This window comes from Pan paniscus, chromosome X (genome assembly GCF_029289425.2).
Source record: "Pan paniscus chromosome X, NHGRI_mPanPan1-v2.0_pri, whole genome shotgun sequence".
Lineage (NCBI taxonomy): Eukaryota > Metazoa > Chordata > Mammalia > Primates > Hominidae > Pan > Pan paniscus.
The window spans coordinates 134,941,692-134,957,068 of NC_073272.2; the positions used below are offsets into that span (position 1 = coordinate 134,941,692).

General features: G+C 41.4%; 1 pseudogene; it reads right to left on the bottom strand.

Moving 5' to 3' along the window:
* Nucleotides 1-15,327, bottom strand: part of LOC100988489 (tRNA (guanine-N(7)-)-methyltransferase non-catalytic subunit WDR4-like) — a 61,631-nt pseudogene extending 46,304 nt beyond the window's left edge.
* Between the last annotated feature and the right edge of the window lie 50 nt (nt 15,328-15,377).

Below are 15,377 nucleotides of genomic sequence, written 5' to 3' on the forward strand. Positions count from 1 at the left end.
AAACCTTTGGTTTTAGCTGGTTTCCTATGACACTGTTTTAGCAGGGAAAGGGGAGACACAGCCTTCTTACTGACAGATGGAAGAAGTCTAGGCTCACCAGTTGGCCTCCATTGATAATTGTTGGGGGCAGTGGGGTCATTACTGCTGTGAAGCGTTGGCAGTTCTGGGTTCTCATATGGTCTCCTTTATACCCAACTGTTTGGGAGGGGTTAGAATGCCTTAGTACAGCTCTTCATCTGGAGTCACTGACACAGGGCAGGTATAGGAGTGTGCAGTGGATTATTTTCCATTGGGTAGTGATGAAGTCCTGACTCTCCACTAGGCCTCCTCTGCCACCACCCTAGAAGGTACACTGGAGCACCTTTTTACAGCCTGTTAAGGATGGAAGTCTAGGCACCCTACTAGGAATTTACTTGCTTGGGTTCATTAATGCCACAGTATTTTCTATGGGGTTTGGCTGGAGTAGAGCAGTTATTACCTGAAAGTTTCCACTCTTGCTAGATTGCCCCTTTCCTTGTCCTCTAGCTAAAGAGACCAGGCTTTCCTTGGGGCTTTTTTGTCTACACCTTTTGGTACTTGGGGTTATCAGTTTCCCCAGTACTCAGTCTGGGATATATGAGGCAAAAAGGAAACTTACCATCAAGGTCCCTACCTTATTTGCCACCTTCTCTCCACTTTTCAGTGTCTTATGTTTGTTTTATTTATTTATATTTTGAGACATGGTCTCGCTCTGTCACTCAGGCTGGAGTGCATTGGCATGATCATGGCTCACTGCAGTCTCAATCTCTGAGACTCAAGCGACCCTCCCACCTCAGCCTCCCACATACCTAGGACTACAGGCATGTGCCACCATAACCAGCTATTTTTTTTTGTAGAGACGGGATCTCACTGTGTTGCCCAAGCTGGTCTCAAACTCCTGGACTCAAGTGATCCTCTCACCTTGGCCTCCCAAAGTGTTAGGATTACAGGGGTGAGCCACCGTGCCTGGCTTGTTCTATTTTTTAAAGTCCAAAGTTTTTAGCTGTACTTAGTGGGAAGAATAATGGTGGTGGGGGGGAAGAATGTCTACTCTATCTTTCTGTATATGGAAGTCTCCAAATTTATTTTGAAATTCAGAATTTGGGGGATTTTAAGATGTTAATGTGATGCACAATGGTTCTCAAATGAGTGTGCATCAGAATTTCCTGGAGGGCTTGTTTAAACAGATTTCTGGGCTCATGTCCCAGATATTCTGATTGAGTAAATGTGGGTGGGGGTTGGGAATTTGTATTTCGAACAAATCCTATCCAATACTGCTGTTTAAGGATCACATTTTAAGACTACTGCCTTAAGATATTTAGCTCAATGATTCTCAACTTTGACTGCTTATTAGAGTCATTTGGTGAGCTTTTTTTTTTTTTTTAAAGAATGTCCAAGCACTACCCATTCTCTACCCCCCAGATATTTTGATTCTGTTGGTGTGGAGTGAGACCTGGGAATTCTGTAGTTTTAAAAGTTTCCCAGACAAGAATGTTCATAGCAGAGTTATTTATAATAGCTAAAAAGTGGAAATAACCTAAATATCCATCAACTAATGAATAGATAACAAAAATATGTTATATTTATACAATGGAATATTTAACCATAAAAAGAAATGAAATATTATACATGCTACAACATGGATGAACCTTGACAACATATGTAAAGTGAAATGAGCCAATCATGAAAGGTCACATAGTATATGATTCCATTTACATGAAATGTCTAGAATAGGCAAATCCATAGAGCCCAAACTTAGACTAGTGGTTGTCAGGGCTGGTAGTGTTGTATGTGTTGGGGGGATGCTATGGTTTGAATGTCTTATCTAAAACTCATGTTGAGACTTAACCTCAAAGTGGTAGTATTGAGAAATGAGGCCTTTCAGAGGCGATTGGATCATGAGGGCCCTCCCATCATGAGTAGATTAATACAATAATGGATTAAATGGTTAATGGATTAATGGGTTATCATGGGAGTGAGACTAGTGGCTTGCTCTATCTATCTATCTATCTATCTATCATCTATCTATCTATCTATGTATCTATCTATCTATCTATCTATCTATCTATCTATCTATCTATTTGTAGAGACAGGTTCTCACTCTGTCACCCAGGCTAGAGTGCAGTGATGGGATTAGAGCTCACTGCAGCCTCCAATTCCTGGGCTCAAGTAATCCTTCCAGTTCAGCCTTCCAAGTAGCCAGGACTACAGGTGCATGTCACCATGCCTGGCTCAGCTTTTTATGTTTTGTAGAGATGGGGTCTCACTATGTTGCCCAGGCTGATCTCAAACTCCTGGCCTCAAGTGATCATCCCACCTCGGTCTCCCAAAGTGTTTGGATTACAGGTGTGAGCCACTGTGCCCAGCCGAGACTAGTGGCTTTATAAGAAGAGGAAGACAGACTTGAGCTAGCATGCTCAGTCACCTTGCCATGTTGGGACTCTAGAAAGTGCCCACCAGCAAGAAGGCTGTCACCAGATGCAGTCCCTCAACCTTGGACTTCTCAGCCTCCATAACTGCAAGAAATGAATTCCTTTCTAAAATAAATTACCTAGTTTCAGGTATTCTGTTATAAGCAACAGAAAACTGACTAAGACGAGGGAAATAGAAAATGACTGCTAGTGGCTATGGAGTGGTTTCCTTTTGGAGGTGAAGAAATATCCTGGACTTAGAGAGTTGTGATGGTTATATGACTTTATGAACATACTAGACACCATTGAATTGTATTATTTAACAAGATGAATTTTATGGTATGTGAATTTTGTTGTGATAAAAAAAAATCCCTCTCAGGTGATATGCAATATATCCCAGTAACTGAAACAACGCAGCATTATACCTCACAGGAAGTTGCAAATGTTGACAGGAATGATTGAGATTTTTAAAGTCCAGGTAAAGGATTTGTAATTATTTCTTTAAGTTAATGTTTTCTAAACTTTTCTGAGCAGAAGAATCACCTGAGAACTTGCTAAAAATGTAGAGTTCCAGACCCCTCCAGTGAGGATTTAGATCTTGGATTGTGATCAGATTTAGATTAAGAGTGATACTTGTAATCTGTTTTTGTTTGTTTGTTTGTTTTAACAATACCTGGAGTGATTTTGTTGGTGGTTTTTTTTAAAATTAATTTCAGTAGATTTCGGGCTACATGCGGTTTTTGGCTACATGAATTACTTGTACAGTGGTGAGGTCTGAAATTTTAGTGCACCTGTCACCTAGGTAGTGTACATTGTACCCAATATGTAGTTTTTTATCCCTCATCCCCCTTTTACCCTCCCCACTTCTGAGTCACCAATGTCCATTATGCCACTCTGTATGCCTTTGTGTACCCATAACTTAGCTCCCACTTGTAAGTGACAACATACAGCAGCATTTTGGTTTTCCATTACTGAGTTACTTCACTTAGAATAATGGCCTCCAATTCCATCCAAGTTGCTGCAAAATACATTATTTCATTATTTTTATGGCTGAGTAGTATTCCATAAATACACAATATATACTATATTTTACTTATCCACTCATTGGTTGATGGGCACTTAAGTTGGTTCCACATGTTTGCAACTGTGAATTGTGCTGCGATAAATGTATGTGTGCAGGTATCTTTTTCATTAATGACTCCTTTTCCTTTAGATAGATACCCAGTAGTGGGATTGCCGGATTAAATGCATGGTAGATCTACTTTCAGTCTTTGAGAAATCTCCATTCTATTTCCTGGAGTGATTTTGATGTTCAGGCAAATTTGGGAAACAGCCTTAAGTGATGAGAAGCCAATGAAAGCTTTTTCTCTTTTAATTGAAAATTGTTATTTTCTCAAATATCTCTTTGTTTTGGTAGTTGATTAGACTGGAGTTAATTTAACCAGAATTTTAATTTATTACACCTGTTTGTCAAGGAGCAATTAAGTGTATTTCTGTTGTGTTAAACATTAGGAAATGGTCTATTTGTAAAGTCTATTCTATTTCAAGTCTAATTATGTATCTGTAGTTAGTTCCCACAGTTAACAGATGTGAATTTGTGTCAACTGCAGATTTCTAACTGTTTTCTCATCGTTTCTCCCATGTTGTTCCTTCTTCATTTTATCTATGTGTAGCACATTTCTAACATTTACATCATTTATCCAATGTTTTGCAAAATGGAAAATTTCCCTACTGACAGCTTTTTAAAAAATTCAAACAACAAAGAAAAAAATTAAAGTTATTCACAGACTCTTGTACTTCCCAGAAATAACTTCTGTTAACACTGTGGTATATATACTTCCAGATATTTTATGCACATATACAAAAATGGAATCATAATATACCTTCTGTCTTTTTTAGTTAATATGTTGAAGATCCTTTTGTGTCAATGCTTTAAATATCTACCTTGCCTACCTTAATGTTTGCATGGTATTATATTGTATGTATACAACTGTCCCTTGGTGTCCCACCGCAGGGGACTGGTTCCAGGACTCCCTCAGAAAACAAAGTTGGAGGATGCTCAAGTCCCTTATATAAAATGGCAGTATTTGCATATCATCTACGCTCATCCTCCCATATACTTTAAATCATCTCTAGATTATTTACAATAATGAAAACAATGTAAATGCTATATAAATAATTGCTATACTATATTGTTTTAAAATTTGCATTACTTTTATTGTTGTACTCTTATTTTTAAAATATTTTCCATTTGTGGTTGGTTAAATCAGTGGATGTGGAACCCATGGAAATGGATAGCCAATTGTATATTATTACTTATGTAATCAGTATCCTTTTGAAAGACTTAAATGATGGTCCAATACTATACCACTTTTTGAATGAATGAAGTAGATCTGCATGTGCTGCCATAAAAAGATATCCAGAAAGTAATATATGGTTAAAAGAAAACCCTAAACTAAATTGCAGAACAGTATGTGAGCTATGGTCCTATTTTTGTAAAAATGTTTGTGACATGTATGTATATAGACATATACCTACATACCTAGAATACACACATACTCACACCTAGAAAAATGCCTGGAATATAACATATCAAATGTTAACAGTAATTACCTCTGATGAGTGAGACATTTATTTTTTTGGTTACACATCTGTATAATCACAAATCTGAATTTGTTACAATGAATAAGCAAAGCATTTTTTTTGTAGCTATATATATATATATATATTCAGGATATATGTGTTTAGAATATATAAATTTGGAATAGATATATGAAATTCCATGTGGAAGTTGTGTTTTTGTGAAAGTTGACAGTTTTAGAGCAGGAGTATGTAAACAATTAGAGCTGAGCCTTAGTTTAATCTGGAGAAAGGCATGTACCAAGGACAAGGATAGATGGCAGAGACACTACAGAAAGGAAAAACCATAGGACCTAACAACTAATTCTATGTAAGCACAGAGATAAGGGTGAGTTAAAAAAAGCTCACTGAAAGAGCTTTGGAGATAGCATTAACCTGAGTAGGGAAGCCAGAGGAGCTGATTTTAAAAGGAAAATCATGACTTCAGAGCCTAGAAAGATATATTAGTTGCCTACTGTTACAAAATAAATTACCCTCAAACTTAGTGGCTTAAAACACCAATAATCATCTATTATTTATATGGCTTCTGTAGATCAGGAATTCAGACTTAGGCTCAGCAAGGAAAAGTTGTTTCTGTCTCATGATGTCTGTGTCCTCAGCTGGAAGATCCAAAAGCTGAGAGCTGGAAATCATCTGATGGCTCTTTCACTCACATTATCTCACAACTGATGTCAGGCTGGTGACAGGTGTCAGCTAGGGGCCTAGCTGGGACTGTCAGCCAGAACATCAACATGGAGCCTCTTCATGTGGTCTGGCTTCCTCACAACATAGTGGCTGCGTTCCAAAGGAGAGCATCCTGACAGAGAGAGAGAGAGATCCAGGTGGAAGCCATATTTCCTGTTAGAAGCTTGCCTTGGACATCACGCAGCATTGCCACCACTGTACACCATGGACCAGTGTGGTTATAAGCCCCCTTCCCCACATTTGAGAGTGGGGAACACAGACCCCACCTCCCAGTGGGAAGAGTGTTAGTCACATTACATTGTAAGGGCATGTGGGGTGGGATAAATGTATAGGTATGGCCATCTTTTAAAAATGAATCTGTTACACTGTATCATACTTTAAGGTGAATTCGACTATTCATGGCTTAATGAATTATCACTTTGAGAAAGACAGGCATTTGGCTAAGGAACCCAGCAGCCCACAATGCCTTAACCTAAATAAATAACTCACTAAAGGTGGGGAAGCTACATTGTTAAGGGGGGACCATGATTTGAGGAAGGGTGCTTTAATCTTTAAAAGGCTCAATATAAACATTAAAAAGACTCAAAAAGTCTTTAATATGGCATACACAGTCCTCTATGATCTGGCTTTTTGCTGAATTCTTGGGTTTCATCTTCCAACTATTCCTTAACTCACACCTTAAGTACAAGGTATGCCAAATGTCTAGAAGTTCTTTGAACATACTATTTGAGGTCAGGTTCTCTAGAAGCAGGGATTCAGGTCCTTGTAATTTACTACAGGAGAGTTTTAGGAAGAAGTGGGTGAGGGAAGCAGGATAGGGCAGGGGAGGAACCTAAGCAAGAATGTGGACTCACTTAGAGAGAGGGTTCGGCTGCTTCCCCAAATCTGGAAATCATGAATGACACCACAAAGATGATCCCATCTTATATAAAATGGCAGTATTTGCATATCATCTACGCTCATCCTCCCATATACTTTAAATGGTCCCATCTTTGTTAGGCAGTCATTGGCTGCAGGTTGCGGGAGACGGCGAGGGGGATGTGACTTGGTGCCAAAGAGGCTCCCATTCTTGAGGAGAACTTTCCAGAGAAGGGAAGGGGGCAGCCGACATTCACAGCAGCTGTGGGATGGGTGCACTGGCCAATAAAGAGCACCTGAGCAGACCACTAGTTGGGGCTACCACACACATTAATCTGTTTCAAGGCCTCAGACCCTGGCTCCTAGTCCCTTTATTTTGGGAGACAACTGCTTCTCTTTTTCTTTCTTTTTTTTTTTTTTTTCATTTTTTTGAGACCAAGTCTCGCTCTGTCACCCAGGCTGGAGGGCAGTGACATGATCTCAGCTCACTGCAGCCTCTGCCTCCCCGGTTCAAGTGATTCTCCTGCCTCCACACCCTGCTAATTTTTGTATTTTCATACAGACAAGGTTTCACCATGTTGCCCAGGCTGGTCTTGAACTCCTGACCTCAAGTGATCCACCCACCTCGGCCTCTCAAAGTGCTGGGATTACAGGTGTGAGCCACCACACCCGGCCTCAACTGCCTCTCTTTTTCATCACGAATTCTTCCTTTCAGGTCAAGTTCAGATACCACCTCCTCCAGGAGGCTTTCCCTGATGACTGGCTAAGTCCTACCCTTCTGTGCTCACATAGAACCTTGTGCGTTTCCCACATTGTATTGAAAATATCTGTTTCTATTCTGGCCTTCCCCAGTGGAATAGAAGCTCATCAAGGCAGAAGCCATGTCCTGTTTATCTTTTCACCCCAGGCATTTAGCAAAGTGTCAAGTAGAGCAGGCCTAAATAAATATCTGATGAACTGAACACTAAGTAAGTGATTTCTGTGGCCCTACAAGGCCAGCCAGCTCTGCTATCAATAGTTCTTCGTTCTCCATTGGTAGAAGGGAAACAGGCAAAATCGGGAAAATTAAGTTACTTATGACAAATAAGCTAGGTATGGCGGTTCTCACTACACCTAAGTAAAAACATGATTCTACTATTGTTACATTTTAAAGGACCTGTTTACAAAAAAGGGAACAACAGACAGTGGGGCCTACTTGAAGGTGGAGGGTGGGAGGAGGGAGAGGGGCAGAAAAAATAACCATTAGATCCTAGGCCTAGTCCAACAAATTCCCGTGACATGAGTTTGCCTATATAACAAACCTTCACATGTACTCCCAAACCTAAAATAAAAGTTAAAATAAAATAAAGTAAAATAAAATAAAGGACATGTTCAAACATAGTTTAAATGTTGTCATTTAGAAAACATAGCCTTAAGGAGAGGAGGGAAGAATGATGAAACTTATGCTTTAGCAAGAATCAAAATGTTTCTTTTTTGTCAGTGGAAATGTCTTGGTATAGAAGCTGTTTAAGGATTTTTCACAATACTAATCCTCCCCAGAAGTTAAAAGGGAAACTAAAGGCATGTTAGTACTATGGACTAAATAAGATGCAAAGAACCCAGCCGGGAGAAAAGCAGTGAGGGGATGAATTTAAGTGATATAGAAGATAGAAATTCAACAGTACTTGATGGTCTGTGGATGTGGAGAAGGAAAGAGACAGAAGCATCTAGTTTTCTTGAGGCAAGAGAGGCAGAAGCTGGCTGTGGCAAGGTCCTCCCCACCACCATGCTTAGAATTCACTCTCTGTGCACTGTGTACATCCCTGGTGTTCCACACACAGAATGATGACCCTCTTGCCTGTGAGTTCCACAGGAGGCATGGGCAGTGGCTTCAGGGTGGTGAGGTATGAGGAGAACACCACAGAAAATGTGAAGGGGAAAGACCAAGATTCCAGGGCCTCAGCCCAGAGGCTCCAACACCCTGACTTGTGAGAGGAAGTTACCCAAGTGGCAAGACTCGCTGGGGAGCTTTGTGCGGGCTGCCCTGGGCCAACTTTCATCACCAGCTATTTTTATTTTTAGCCTACACCACCTCTCAGAGTAACCAAGTCTATAAATGTCCATATAACTTGCTGTGCCTGGGCCCTGGGCAGAAGGGAGCCACTAAGAAGGATTGTGCTAGGCGTTTGGCTGCCCTTGATCAACAGATGTTTGGATCTCACCTCAGCTCTCTGGGCACCCCAACATTGCCATCACCCCTCACCCCTCATCAGCCCTTCTCTCATTAGGTTTCAGAAAGGGGATTTCCTGAGCATGGGTAGAACAAGTGTCCGTAGGCACATCACAGCAAATTCAGGTCCCATACAGTCCTACAAGATGGGTTATCCAAGGCCAGTCTTTTGCGGGCTGAGGGAGCCCAGTCTTCACGCCTGGATGACTCACTCGCACCATCCTCTCTCTGGCCCCTCTGCATCCTGCTCTCCTGCAGGGCAGTGCCCGGGTTTCCTGTGCTTCTCTTCCAGTGAGCTGGTTCCATGCTGGGCTTCTTCTAATGCATTTCTGGGCTCTTAGACACCCAGCACATACCCTCTCGCTCTGGTATTGTTCCTGCAGAGTGGAGAAAAAGAGCTTGGGCTGGGGGGTCAGGCAACTGACCAGCGGAGGGACCCCAGTTTCCTCACCTTCACCTGGGAAAAATAGTAGGCCCTACCTCACAAGGTTGATGCCTTGAGATAAGATGCGCAAAGTGCCAAGGCCTTTGCCTTGTACATAGTTAGTGCTTAAAAAAAGAAGCACTCACAACTGTAGTGTATTCCCACAAAATCTGTCTGGGAAGCTTCTGCCTTCTTCAAGGCTTATTTTTATACTTTACTCAGCCAGCTTGCTTCCTAGTAATTTTTACATGGGTGGCCCACAGACAAGTCAAACTCACCTTGCCCCGCTGCACAAAGATTAACTTTTTACCTGACTTTATTTCTTCCATGGTAGTTATCACCATCTGACATACTAGATATTTACTTGTTTATTTATTATAAATGCGCCAAGACAGGGAATCTTGGCCTATGTATCTAGATCTTGGAACAATGCCTGGCACTGCTTAAAAAATATTTGTTGAATAGCCTCCACCTGCTCCAAAATGCATCTCTTCTTTTGTCTTCTGTCTCAGTGAGTAGCCCCACAATTTCCCTATCGCCCAAGCCGGAATGCTGGTCACCCTTAACTCCTCCCTTTCCCTACACCCCATGTTCAGTCAATGGCTAGGACCTGACTACCCTACCGTCTAAATGTACCTGGCACCCATACACTTCTCTCCACCCTCTTGTCACCACTACAATTCAGCCCACCTAAATTACAGAAATAGACTCCTCACTTGTCTTCTGGATTCCATTTTTGTCCTCATCTAACCCATTCTCTGTGCTGAAGATAGAATGATATCATCGAAACCTGATCTGTTGAGAATCATTCAATGGTTCCTTGTTGTCTCCACAATAAAATTCAACTCCTTACAGGGCCAACTAGGCCCTGCATGATCTGGCTCCGGCTCACCTCTTCAAACTCATTTCTATCCATTTCTCCCCTCTTCCTATTCCCCTACTCCAGCTCTTCTGCATTACAGTCATACAGAACTTTCCTTTTTTTCCAAGGGGTGTGTGTCAGTCTCTCTCACCATCTCATCCACATCCCCATTTCCTGCCTGGGACAGTCTTCCTCCTTCCCTGTGTTATTCCTCACCCCCCACCAGCCTCCTTCACCAGGCTAATTCCTAAGCAAAGTCAGATTCTATAAGAAACTTCTCTGTATGCCCCCCTGACATATCCACCCCCTCTAGAATATACTTTCCTTCTTGGTGCTTCCATAACACCCTGTATTTCCTCTCTTATAGCACTCAGTATAATATCATATCTATTCTTTTGACTATTTTCCCCACTAGAATGTAAGCTCTACAAGGGCCAGAACTATATCTATTCTTGCTTTTATTTAACACAAATAGAGCTTACTCTGTGCTTAGCATTTCTCTAAGCTCTTCATGGGCTGGGCATGGTGGCTCACACCTGTAATCCCAACATTTGGGAGGCTGAAGCGGGAGGAATGGTTGAGCCCAGGAGTTTGAGACCAGCCTGGGCAACATAGCAAGACCATGTCTCTACAAAAAAATAAATAAAAGAATAAGTATTCATTCATTTAATCATTATTACAATCCAAAGAAATATTATTATTATTATTATTATTATTACCATTATACAGATGATGAAGCTGAGGCAGAAAGAGGTTAAGTAAACTTGTCCCAGGTCACATAGCTGGTAAATGGCAGAGCTGGAATTTGAACCCCCAAATCCAAGCTCTTAACCACTACAATATGCTGTTTCCCTTTTTCCCACATGCATACTCATTGCCCGTCATATAGAAGGTCCACCCAAGAAGTATTTGAATAAAAGAAAGAAAGAAAGAATGACTAAATGAACAAAGATTGTGGAAATAACACAGTCCTTGTGGAGACAGTGAGAGGAAAGGAGGTAGCCATGGAGTGAGACAAAGATTAAGTTTAAGAGTCAGTGAAGGTGGAAACAAATGGTCCAAGGTGTAGAAAGACTCCAGGTGAAACTGCAGGAGATGAAAAACAAGGTAGTTGGGAGTAGGAGCTCAGGAAGGCATGTAACAAGCTCTGCAATCAACAAAGGACATACAGAACACACCATTGGACTTGGCCAGCCAGAAGTAGGCCATTGGGGACCTCTGGGCAGTTTCCATGGAGTGCAGGGAAAGAAACCAGATTACATGGGCTTGAGGACACACAGGGTGGTGGAGAAACCAGACAGGGAGATTTTACTGCCCTCTAAACCATGAAAGGTGGGCTTTGGGAGGGGGTAGTAACCAGGTTAAGTAAGGTCTTTTTGTCAAGATGTAGTAATTAGGGCCAGGCCTGGTGGCTTATGTCTATAATCCCAGCATTTTTGGGAGGCTGAGTTGGGATGATTGGTCGCATCCAGGAGTTCAAGACCAGCCTGGGCAACATAGTGAGACCCCATCTCTATAAAAAAAATTAAACATTAGCCAGGCATGGTGGCAAGCACCTGTAGTCCCAACTACACAGGAGGCTGAGGTGGGAGGATCACTTGAGCCAGAGAGGTTGAGGTTCTAGTGAGTTGTGATCACACCACTGTACTCTAGCCTGGGTGACAGAGTGTGACCCTGTCTCAAAAATAAAAATAAAAATATAGTGATTAGGGACTGCTTAAAGACAAGAGGTGACAAAACTTAGGAGAGTGAAAAATCAAACTGACTCTCACCAAAACAAAGCATCAGCTGTATGGTGGTGGACCACACCACAACATAAAATATAAACATGGGGCAAAGTCTGTGGACATTTATGTGAACAGAATGAAGGCCAGGAGAGCAGTATATGAAGAGCAAGGACTTGAAGAGGAAAGAGGAAACTCTTTTCAAGAGCTCACAAGTTGAAAAAAAGTGAGAAAATTGAAAAGAAGACAGGATGGTTAATGCAGGCCATAGAGGCTGAAATTTGGGAGCAGTTGGAAAGAGGATTTGACTGAAGGAGACAAACAGTGAGCAGTGGCCCCAGAAAGAGCCATTTCATAAGGAAGCATGAGTAGAACAAAAGGGAAGTTGCCAGGGTTCTGGGTAAGCAGTAAGGACTGTCAGTTCAATGCTTTGGCCTGAAGGGGCCTCCTGGAGCCCAAATCCAAATGGCCTGGGATCCACAGGGACAGGGGAGCTGGGTCTACCACCCTGCTCCCATGAAAGATGGCAGGCAGGGGGCAACACGGGAGGGCTGGGTAACCCTAGGAAAGGAGCTACAGGATAATACCCCAAGCACCTGGAAAGATGATGAAAGAATGAAAACCACAGCACATTTGACAATTTCTTTCAATAACCATTTATGGAGCAAGTACTTTGCACCAGGCATTGGTTATAGGCTCTAGCTGCTCTCAAGGAGTTTACATTCTAGTGCAAGGAACAAACCCATGGCAGAAATAACCTATAACACGAAGAGGCTGATGTTCTGTAGCAGAGAAAGATGTCGAAAGGGCTTTGTATGGTTTAGTGTTGATGTATGCCAAAGAAACACAGTGGAGAAGTCTACACAATTTCTAGCATAATACAGAACTTACTTTCCTCCAGGAAGTGATGAAGAGAAGGTTCTTGGTGACAGCTTGGGGATTGGTTTAATCTGAATAAGCCCATAAATGCGTTACATCATTTTTGTTTTTGTTTTTTTTTGTGTTTTTTTTTGTATATTGCCATTTTTGTAGTTTATACTGAGACACAAATATTTTTCAATTCTATGTTGACATCATTTCAATTCCATTTGCATTTATGCCAGAAAAAATCAATAACATGTCTTGTTAGAAAAAAAAATTAAAAGGCATTCACCTGCATGGGGAGAATATCTTGTCCCTAGAAGGTCACTCTGTGGGACCATGCATATCCTTGACCACAGGAGCATTGTGTGACTGAGACTATTTGTGTTTCACTAATGCTGGTAAGTCGTTTTTGAAAATTGTCTCAGTAATATTCAAGTTGGAAGAACTTTTTACAATTCTTTTAATGTAATTTTTAACATAGCCCCTTTTCTGATTATAAAAGTAAGGCACACTCATTGAAAAGTTGGGAGGAAAGTATAAAGGAGATATTTTAATGTCATCTTAAAATACCATTTGTAAACTGGGGTATATCATGGCTCAGCAGTCCTTATTCTCCTCTCTCATACACACATACACATATAGATATTCACAAAATAAAATATAAACTCCTCATAGGAAATCTTGTAATTCTTCAACCAAAGGCTAGTCTAAGCAACAAGTCAACCCAATGCATTTATTCGGTGGGCTGAAAGTTTGTACAGTATTACTCAAAATTGACTTTAACAGGCAGGGCACGGTGGTTCACACCTGTAAACCCAGCAATTTGGGAGGCCGAGGTGGGTGGATCGCTTGAAGTCAGGAGTTTGAGACCAGCCTGGCCAACATGGTGAAACTCCATCTCTACTCAAAATATAAAAATTAGCTGAGCATGGTAGCACATGCCTCTAGTACCAGCTACTCAGGAGGCTGAGGCAGGAGAATCGCTTTAAGCTGGGAGGCAGAGGTTGCAGTGAGCCGAGATCATGCCACTGTACTGCAGTCTGGGCGACAGAGCAAGATTCCATCTCACAAAAACTGTGAACTAGGCAAAGTTTGTTTCCAGGAAATAATCACATCCCCATCTTAATAATCCCATCCCTATCTAATATTAGGCAGTATTCTTAGCTGGCCCCATGATCTCCAATCCTTGGTGTTACATCCTGTATAATATTCTTTCCTTGAGTGTGGGTGGGACCTGTGACTTGCTTCTAGTTGAGATTATCTACATTACATAAGGCTCCATCTTGGAGTAAGAGATTTCTCTGCTGGCCCTGAAGTAGCAGCTATGTTGTGAACAGCCAATGGAGAAAGCCATATGGCAGAGACCTGCAACAGAAGGTGGACCTGAAGGTGGCCTCTGGTCACCAGCAACAGCCCCAAGGAAATGAATTCTGCCAGAAATCTGAATGAGCCTGGAAGCCAGTTCTTTCCCAGGTGAACCTCCAGATGAAAACAGCCTGGCTGACACGTTGACTGCAGACTTATGAGACTAAGTAGAGAACCCAGGTAAACTTAGACCTCTGACTCATGGAAACTGTGAGATAGTAAATGCTTGTGTTCTTTTAAGCCACTAAATTTGTAATAATTTGTTAAACAGCAGTAGAAAACTAACACACTGCCCCCAACAGTCCTATATTTTTTGTACCCTAGCCCATGTAGGCATTGCCCTTCTACACTGACATTTGTATTGGAATGGAAATGGGGGCTTCTAGTATCTTTTTCATCCTTATTTCTTCATTAATTCCCTACTTTCCACCAGAATGGCCTGAAATGCACCATACATAGTATTATCTTTGGCTGAATTTTTGTTCATATCATTCCTTCCAACCCAGATTCCCTCTCTTCCCTTTTTGTGCCTTGTTCATGAAATCCTATGAATTTCTAGACCACTGGACCATTGTTTCCATAGCACTTTTTAATTTGCATCCTTGTTTGTCCCTGATTCATATACTGCCATATGACTTCTTTTAAAATCGTATTTCTCTGAGAATGTTATTGAATGTGCATATATAATATATGAAACATATACACAGAACAGACATATATATATATATATAGAGAGAGAGAGTGTGTATATAAAATATATAAAATACTTTTTTGAGATGTTATCTCATTCTGTTGCCCAGGCTGGAGTGCAGTGGTGTGATCTCAGTTCACTGCAACCTCCATCTCCTGGGTTTAAGTGATTCTCCTGCCTCAGCCTCCCAAGTAGCTGGGACTACAGGCGCCTGCTACCATGCCCGGCTAATTTTTGTATTTTTAGTAGAGACAGGGGTTTCACCATGTTGGCCAGGCTGGTCTCAAACTCCTGCCCTCAAACGATCCACCCACCTCGGCCTCCCAAAGTGCTGGAATTACAGGCATGAGCCACTGCGCCCGGCCAAAATATATAAAATATTATGTATGTATATGTCATCATCTCTCCTCAATGAAACTGCAAACTCATTGAAGTCCTGGATTCCACATTGTCAATAGTAATTGCCAGGAATACATAAGTCCAATTTCTAAAATTGTGTCATATGAAGTAGTCAATCAAGTGTGGTTGGCCACTTACTGAGTCTCTTCACAGAGCCAGACCTGAGAGTATCCGTCATTGTTACCCTAACCTCAGGGAGCTGCATTTTCCTCTACTGAAAATTGAATA